A 10010-nucleotide genomic window follows, 5' to 3' on the forward strand; every position below is an offset into this window, starting at 1 on the left:
TTTTTTTTTTTCTGTCGAGTTTCCTTTTCCCGTAGCAGCAAGTCCTTCCAATCAGCCGGGATGGAATGATTGAAAGAGATCCTTGTTCTTTCCAGTTCCTTGAATTTTTCTTTCTCTTCTTGCTTGGCGGCTGCTATGTGCTGTTTCAACATCATGGCACTAAATTCATTGAATGGGTGATTGTCATACCTTCTTAGACGGTGTGGCAGCAAGGATTTAGGGAGCACTTGTTCAGAAAGGCACTTCTTCAGGAACTTAAGACGAATTCTGGTTGAATGTGCAGCCACAAGAGACTTGGAGAAGGTAGTGACGGCACATCTCAAAAGAGAGGAAACAGGATAGTGAAAGTAAACGTGGCCCTCATTATGTATAACTGAATCACGAAAGTTAGGAACATGATAAATCCATAAATAAAGATAAATGCCACGAAGGAAAAATAAAAGAAGGAGGTCTGCAAGATCTTTCGACTTTAAAAGTCCTTTACTGAGCAGATACTGACATAAATACGAGGAAAGACAATACAAGAAAGTTCGTATAACTGACAGATAGGGATTATAAAGAGATTAGTACCTAGAATCCGACACACCTGGAAGATAAGAAACCTTCCCAAACAAGAATAAACAATGGGTGCAATTAAAGGTTTAAACTCTCGAAATATATCACTAAGATCTTGTCCCCGTTACTTGGAACCATCTCCGATTCTCATATATATAATTCTCTAGATTTAGTTGATAAATTAAACAAAATTGCTCTTTGCCCTACTGATAGATTCGTTAGTTTTGATGTATGTTCTCTTTTTACTAAAGTCCCTGTAGACTCTATTTTAGAATATCTTAGTAATGAACTAACTCAGCATGAATTACCTCTACCTATAAGTCACATTATTTCACTCACAAGTTTGTGCATTTGTGATTGTAACTTGATATTCAATGGTGAATTTTATCAACAAATTTTTGGCATGGCAATGGGAAATCCTTTATCGCCATTACTCTCAAACCTGTATATGGAATTCTTTGGAAAACGCTACTTACCTAATATCATTCATATATTCCTGTAAAGTGGTATCGTTACGTTGAATGATTGTTTAGCTGTTCTCCTGTCGGTATTGATGTAAATGATTTACTCTCTAAATTAAATAACCAGGTACCATCGATTAAGTTTACTCTAGAATTAGAAAAAGACAATTGCCTCCCTTTCTTAGACGTTTTGATACATAGAGAACCATTTCAATGTAAATTCAGTATTTATAGGAAACCGACTAACAACTTAACTTATGTTCATTTCTTCTCAGGCCACCATCTTAATATAGAAATATCAATTTTTTCCTCTATGTTATTACGAGCATTGCGAATTGTCAGTCCACAATATTTGGATCAAGAAATTGAATACATAAAAAAAATAGGGAGAGATTTATGCTATCCTTCACATATATTAGACATTTGTTATAATAGAGCCCACAAAAAGTTTTATACTGTAAATAACACACGGAAAGAAAATTCTAGGAACATTCTCAGTTTGCCTTATTTTAACGGATTTGAAACCAATAAACCATTGTCAAAAGCTTTTAACGTCAACCTTGTTTTTTCCTATAATAACACACTAAAAAGAATGTTAATAAAAAATGGCCCCAGAGAAAGCAACAACATAATATATAAAATTCCAGGTATGGATTGTCCTTCATTTTATCTCTGACAGTCCAGCAAAGGCTTAGAAGTAAGGCTAAGCCAGCATAAATATTCTGTAAAAACTGGGCAAAAATCTAATGCATTATTCATTCATTTAAGTGAAAACAACCACCAAATAAATTGGATTGATAGTTCAGTAATTGCAAGGTCAAGAGATGTCTTATCACGAAATCTTTTAGAATCTGTTTTAATACAACTTACTTTTCATTGTAATTTCAATGTTAGTCGTGGCCTTTTTCATTTAGACCCTTGTATCTGTAACATGTTTAAGAATGACCTCAAAGATATAATTACTGACTTAAATAAAAATCAGTTGCCTTAGAGTTATTAATTTTTGTTGTAATGTATGTCTGTCATGTATTGTGAATATGGTTTTGTTTACCAAGTCCTGAATAGCTGTCACTATAATCCTTTAATTGTCTGGAAATTGTATCTGAGATGAATGTCTTAAACCTTTAATTGCACCCATTGTTTATGCTTGTTTGGGAAGGTTTCTTATCTTCCAGGTGTGTCGGATTCTAGGTACTAATCTCTTTATAATCCCTATCTGTCAGTTATACAACTTTCTTGTATTGTCTTTTCTCGTATTATGTCAGTATCTGCTCAGTAAAGGATTTTTAAAATCGAAAGATCTTGCAGACCTCCTTCGTTTATTTTTCCTTCGTGGTATTTATCTTTATCTTTACATATATATATATATATATATATAGATATATATATATATATATATATTATATATATATATATATATATATGTATATATGTATATATATATAAATATATATATATATATATATATATATATATATATGTATATATATATATATATATATATATATATATATATATATATATATATATATATATATCTATCTATCTATCTATCTATCTATCTATCTATCTATCTATCTATCTATCTATCTATATATAGGTATATATATATATATTTATATATATATATATATAAGTATATATATATATATAATATATATATATATCTATACATATATATAGATAGATAGATAGATAGATAAAAGAGGAAGCACACAGAAAGAAAGATAATCACGTGTTTATATATATATATATATATATATATATATATATATATATATATATATATATATATATATATATTATAATATATATATATATATATATATATATATATATCTATATGTATGTATATATATATATATATATATATATATATATATTATATATATATAACACGTGATTATCTTTTTTTCTGATTATCAGCACTAATATGTCTGTAAACTGAGAATAAGCGATTAAAAATGAATTTTTAATAAAGCCTGTTCGGCAATGAATGCAATATTGACACTTTGATATAATATTATATATATATATATATATATATATATATATCTATATATATATAAGTATATATATATATATATATATATATATATAATATATATATATATATATATACACACGTGATTATCTTTCTTTCTGTGTGCTAACTCTTTTATCAAAAAACTATGAAAAGGCTGTATCTAATTGTATAATTGCGTAAAACTTTAATGCAAATCCTGTACTTATGCATGAGCTTCTAAATTACAATGAAGCACAAACCTGCAAAAAGAATATAGAAAATACCAGCACTAATATGTCTGTAAACGGAGAATAATCGATAAAAATGAATTTTTAATAAAAGTCTGTTCGGCAATGAATGCAATATTGACAGTTTGATAGAGTAAAAATTATTCGATATATGATATTTTTATTTTCTTTCATTCTTACCGAATTAATATTATTCTTTAGAAAGCCGTTTTTCTCTTTTATTTTGTTTTTCATTTTCCATTCTACATAGTTATTCAGTTATCTATCCGATAAGAATATATGTTCATTTTATTCTATTACATTTCAATTGTTTGGAATAATAGTAATAATATTTCGGAAGGAGACCCTCTCGTAGAAATAATCTTGTAAAGAGTCTACTCTATTTTTCTGGTGACGGCTTTCTCGTTGTTACACTGGCGAACAACACACCAAAGGGCATGGTAGAATTCGGTTGAGTCGTTTTGATTTATTATTGCTTATACAATTCTCTCTCTCTCTCTCTCTCTCTCTCTCTCTCTCTCTCTCTCTCTCTCTCTCCAATGCGACGTTTCGTCCAGATCTACAGGACATTTTCCAGGGATAACTGCTGAGGGACTGAATTCCATTGGGGAATCCATCTTCTTATATCCTGTTGGTATGGGCTCTCGAGTATGGTCTGGAGAACCCCTGGAGCAGGTTGAGTTTTTCTTTGTTCCTGGGAAGGTGACTCATACGGCGAGCGTTTTTGAGTCTTACAGCTGGGAATATCACTGGGAGCGTCTTGATTGGCTACTACCTGAGTGACCTCACCCCTGGCATTATTCCTGTAATTATGTGCTTCACCCAGTGTTGTTCATCTAATGCATGCTGGTACTTTCGTTGGGAGGGAGGGGTGTGGTTCTTCTCACACGTTGGTATCAGGAACGCTTCTTGAGTGGTGTTGAGGGGAGGTTTTTGTTCAAGGATAAACACTGCTGCTAGGAGGCACAGATGTCGTGGGTCGTGGCTCTCCCGATGAGGCCTCCCTAAGCATGTAGGGACTGTGGTCAACATCAAGGAGGCAGGGTACTATGGCAATATCTGAAAACCAGTGATGACGAGTCTAAGGAGTGCATGGGAAGAACGACTGAAAATGTAGATGAAGGCCCAGGAATATACAGATACAGGAGAATGAAAAACAGAACAGAGGAATGGAACAACAAACTAGTGCACAGATATTACAAGAGATACACTAAAGAACTGGCCAGTGATGAAACATGGTAATGGTTATAGAGGGGAGAACTCAAGAAGGGAAGAGAATGATGGTAATAGCATAAAAAAATTATGGCCTAGGAATCAGAGATGTCCAAAGGACAATAGATAGAAATAACATCTCACCCCATGTGCAGGAAGTGCAATATGAAAGACGAGACCATAAACCACATAGGCGAATGTCCAGTGTGTGCACAGAACCAGTAAAAAAAATAAGAATGGTTCAGTTTCAAAAGCCATCCACTGGAGCCAGTACATGAAACACCACCTAGCTTAAATTATACAAAGTGGTACGAACACCAACGTTAATGAGTAATAGAAAACAGTCAAGCAAAGATCCTTTGGGACATTGTCATCAGAACAGATAAGGTAATATGTGCCAACAGACCAGACTGCATGTTGATTGATAAAATAAAATAAAAAAGTATCACTCATTCATGTCGTTACTATAGGATACTGGAGTAGATGAGAAAGAAAGAAAAATGATCAATAAGCATCATGACCTGAAACTAGAAATAAGAATCATATGGGATAAGCCAGTAAAAATTGTACCCATCATCATAGGAAAACCAGGCATAGTCCCAAGATCGGTGAAAGCGAACCTGGAAACACTAGATGCTGAAGTTCCTCCTGGAGCCATGCAGAAGAGTGTGCTGCTAGTAACAGTACACATAGTAAGAAAAGTTATGGACTCCTAAGGTGGTAGGATCCAACCCGGAACCCCACACAGTAGAAACTGCCCTGGGGTTGGGTCTAGCTTTGGGTTAAATAGCAAAACTCAGTAATGATGGGAAGAAAAGAAGGATTAAAGGACAAGTAGGTAAAGGGAAACCCTGGCAACAGAGTGGTTCATCCGGCAGGCAGGTATGCAGTGCAATCAAAAGGGAAGACTGTCATGTACTTGGAAGTCGTCATCCAGCAACTGACCACCACAACAACAGTAACCAACAACCAGAAACTGAAGTCATAGAAGCAAACCAGGAAAAGAAATGGACAAGAGAAGAAAATAAGGGAATATGGAGAAGCTACATCAGAAGCAACTTAATGGAGAGAGGATATAGAAGAAGGTTGGTCAACATATGGAATGCAAGAAATAACACTAACCAAACAGAGCAGAGGCTGGCAGACCAAGTAAGGAACATAAAGGAAAAGAACTGGTTCTCACAAACTTGAAAACAGGAACTAGAAAGATAAATAACCCTCAGCAACGAATTACAAGATGAACTGAGAGACGGCATCACAGACGATAACATGGACGATGAGCTATCAAATGACACATGAAGAAACACCGATGAAGTAAATGAGAGGACGGAATGGGTAGAAAAGATCAGACAATGGGTGAAGCCAGATACAGATTGAACAAAGATCCCTCCCGTGAAAGCCTACAACCCAAAGAAATTAAGGGAGAAAACAAGTGAGGTCAGTGAAATAATGAGAGTAATTCACACCACCAGTATCACAGAAGCAAATAATCTGGCATACGTAGGAGCAAGACTAGTAACAGAACCTATGGGGATATGAACACCAACACCACAAGCACAACCCAACAGAAACCAAAACAGCAAACATCTTGGAAAAAGCACCTGGAAAAGCTAATCATAGTAATGAGATCTAGCTTGAGTATACTGAAAGAGATGGCAGAAAAAAGGCTAGGAAGCAAGAAAACAAGGAAGGAACTGAACAAGAAATACAAAGTACAAGAGAAGGTACTGTACAACACAACAGAAGATGTAATACAGAGGCTTAAGGCCAAAGCACATAAGATCCAATGGTACATGAACAGGAATAAGGAACACCAACAGAACAAACTAATTAGAACCAACCAGAAAAGACTATACAGCCAACCAAGAGGGGAAGACAACCACCAAGAAATTCCTGAAGCCAAACCAAGTAAGAGACTGGATAAACATGGAGCAATCCAGTATCACAGCCCAAACATACAACATGGCTCCAGGAAGTCAAGGCTGAAGAAACACGGAAAATAAAACAAAGATTCACTGAGATCATGTCAGACACAATTAGACACCAACTAAAGAAAATGCCCAACTGGAAAGCCCCAGGTCCCGATGAAATCCATGGATACTGACTCAAAAACTTCAGGGCCCTACACCCATGAATAACAAGACAACTCCTGCATTGTATCACACACCACCATGCACCCAAATGGATGACCACAGGGAGAACATCCTTAATACAGAAAGACAAGAACAAGGGAAAAATAGCCAGTAACTACTGGCCTGTCACCTGCCTAACAATAATGTGGAAGATACCTAAACAGTATCATTAGTGAAAGGCTATACAACTACCTAGAGGACACAAACATCATCCCACCAACAGAAAAGCTGTAGAAGTAAGTGTAGGGCACAAAGGTCCAGCTCCTGATAGACAAATTGGTAATGAAGAACAGTAAGAGAAGGAAAACCAACCTAAGCATGGCATGGATTAACTATAGAATGCCTGAAGATATATGGGGCAAAGGAAAACACCATCAGCTTCCTCAAAAATACAATGCACAACTGGAATAAAATCTTACAAGCTCTGGAATAAGACTAGCACAAGTTAATACCACGAGAAGGATCTTCCAGGATCTTCCGACAAAGGAAAAAATATTTGGGAATAATTTCAGGACCTTTGGGTAAGAAAAGGAAATACGAGAACTTAGAAAAATAATTAAAGGCATTGTTGAATCTAGAGGAGATTTAGAAATTTCTGATTACCTAGACACCTTGCGTACAATATGACAAAAAAAAAAAAAAAAAAAAAAAAAACAAATATATATATATATATATATTATATATATATATTATATATATATATATATATATATATATATATATATATATATATATCCCATTGAGTCCCGAACAGAAACTATTGAAGATAATCGATTGACCTTCACTGAGCACATTCATACAGGCATAAGGCCTTAGTAGAAAATTACTTTTTCGATTTGATTTGCACCCTTAAGTGTATCAGTACGTACAGTAAGCTGGGACAATCAGGTCTCTCAGCTATCAAAATATTATTGAACAATACATTGATTATTTGAAAAGGAAACAACAGAAACTGCTTGCAAATTTATTATGAAGAAGAACAAATAAACTAAACCATTATTTTCGAGAAGGAAATAATTCAAAATATCAACGAGAAAATTAATTACAGTATTCATACAAAGGTAAGCAAAATACCAAATTAAGGAAATCTGTTGAAACCTTACTCAGTGGCAAACATTCACCACAAAAATACTTCACAAGAGGATCATACAATTCTACATTTCTCCAATTATGATTACTGATTCGTTTGAACTCTTGAGTTTGATTACTGGAGAGAACGAATTCAGAAAAATATAAACCTGAAAAATATATTGAATACAATTAGGGATGTATCAAACATTCATAATAAAGAACAAGAAAACATGCTGAAACTACTACTAAGGGGAGTGAAATGCAATGAAACAATTTCTTTCCTTCCGAAGTTAAGCACAAAAATACTTCACAGGAGGAACACATAATTCTACATTTTTTTCCATACATCCAGGATTTCTGCACCTTTTGAACTCTGAGTTGGGTGGAAGTGCAAGTGGCATGTGCTTGGCTTTATTGGTTCTGAAATCTTTGCTGGGGATTGGCTGTGACCTCTGGTCGTTTTTTCCACTGGCATCTCAGCTGAACAATTTGGTTCATCCTCTTCATCATGATTATCATTTGGGCCCTGCTGTTGACCTGCATTTGACCAAAGGGCACCATCAATTAACTGAATAGCTAGTGACATTTTAAAATCTAGATACTTCTTAAGTTCACCACAGCTGACTTTGTATTCCATCCAGGCATTACTTGTTGCTACATCAAGAAAGTGTAGAAGCAGCGGACTGTCCACTTATTTGTCTTAGAAGAACTCCTATAGTAAGATAATATCTGATCATGAACATCAACTCCTCCCATAGCAACATTATACTCCCTAACTGCTGCAGGTCTGTTCACCTTTATGTGCTTATTTCCTCCTTTTTTAGACCACCTCTTGCATTCATCTTGAGTTCAGTTGAATGAATAGTAGAACCATGAGAACTACTTTTTTATCATGCCACTGTGTTATGGCATAGGCACCATCAGATCTCACTTGGTTGTAGGTAGCTCCTCTACCTAGTTTTGCCATCTCTTTCTCAGACTTGAGTTTGGCACCCTTAGGAAGCATGTTCTTTTTTTATAGTACCTGTACATGTAAGTTATGCTTGATCAGCTCTAAAAGTAAGGCTGGAGATGTGAAATATCTATCAAAGTACATGATAGTTCCAGGATCAACGCTTCTGACAAACCTCAGAACAGCAGCTTCTCCAATACCAACGTTCCTGTCTGGCAACACACCATGTTCCCTAACGATTTCAGTGAGAGGTTCTTTACCTGTAAATATCTCAAAATCTAAAACAGTACCATTAGGAGAAGCTAAAACAAAGCATTTCAAACCATCTGGATTAGGCTTACCTGGCACATGCTGTCTCAGACTACACTTACCCCGAAAAGGTATCATGGACTCATCTACGCTTACTTTACCTGGTCTAGGTAACTCTAAACATCTTGAGCGAACAGTGTCCAAAATTGGCCTTATCTTCCATAATCTATCGCACTTTCTTGAAGCTACAGTAATCATATTGTCATCAACAACTTTCAGATTGCTTCTAATTCTGAAGTACCTATCTCTGGTCATATTTTACAAATTAAAAATCTATTCTAGTATACCTCTCCCAATACATTCTAATTCTAGGCATCCCTATTACAGACATCACAAAATTTGTTATCCCTATAAAAACTGACATTTCCTTTTTGGTCACACCTCCTAGATATACCATTTTCAGCAACATAACGTTTGATTTGTAGCATTAGTGTCTTTTTATCAAAAAATCTTCATTTATGTAGGCTTCAAAATGAATCAATTGGCCTAAGCTGGGGTGTAGTGACTGCATCCTCAGGAACTTGTGGATGTTGTCCAAGCTGTCCTTAAAATGAGGGTCCACTTTGAAATACAATTGTCTGGTATGACCAGAGACGAGCTAACTTGTTGCTCATCCTCCTCCTCCCTCTTCTACCTCACTTTCAGAAGATGTGTCATCTTCATATCTTGATGTCCCTCGCTCAGCAAGGTGTCCACTCCTGCGTCCCTCATCATCCACTTATTTGTCCACTGTACATCAAAATCGAGATCAGGAGCATCATCTTCCTGCGTACCTATGGAAGATTCAATGCGCTTAAAAAAATTTAAAAGTGAAAAAATTTTCCTTAGAGAGAGAGAGAGAGAGAGAGAGAGAGAGAGAGAGAGGGAGGCTGGAAGTATGAGACAAATAATAACAACAATATTATTATTATATTACGACAGTCTTTAACCATGACTTGCGTTCATGAGAGAAGATACCTATAATATTAAAGCCTAATTAAAAAACACATTAAATTGTGCATATAATGGGGCATTGAGACCTGAAGTGCAGATTACTGGACAAGCCTGCCGAGTCCTGGACTCGAA

General features: G+C 35.3%; 1 pseudogene; it reads right to left on the reverse strand.

The window, feature by feature from the left end:
* Nucleotides 1–8012: 8012 nt before the first annotated feature.
* On the reverse strand, nucleotides 8013–9198 carry LOC135202885 (piggyBac transposable element-derived protein 4-like; annotated as a pseudogene).
* Between the last annotated feature and the right edge of the window lie 812 nt (nucleotides 9199–10010).

This window comes from Macrobrachium nipponense, chromosome 33 (assembly GCF_015104395.2).
Source record: "Macrobrachium nipponense isolate FS-2020 chromosome 33, ASM1510439v2, whole genome shotgun sequence".
NCBI classification, from domain to species: domain Eukaryota; kingdom Metazoa; phylum Arthropoda; class Malacostraca; order Decapoda; family Palaemonidae; genus Macrobrachium; species Macrobrachium nipponense.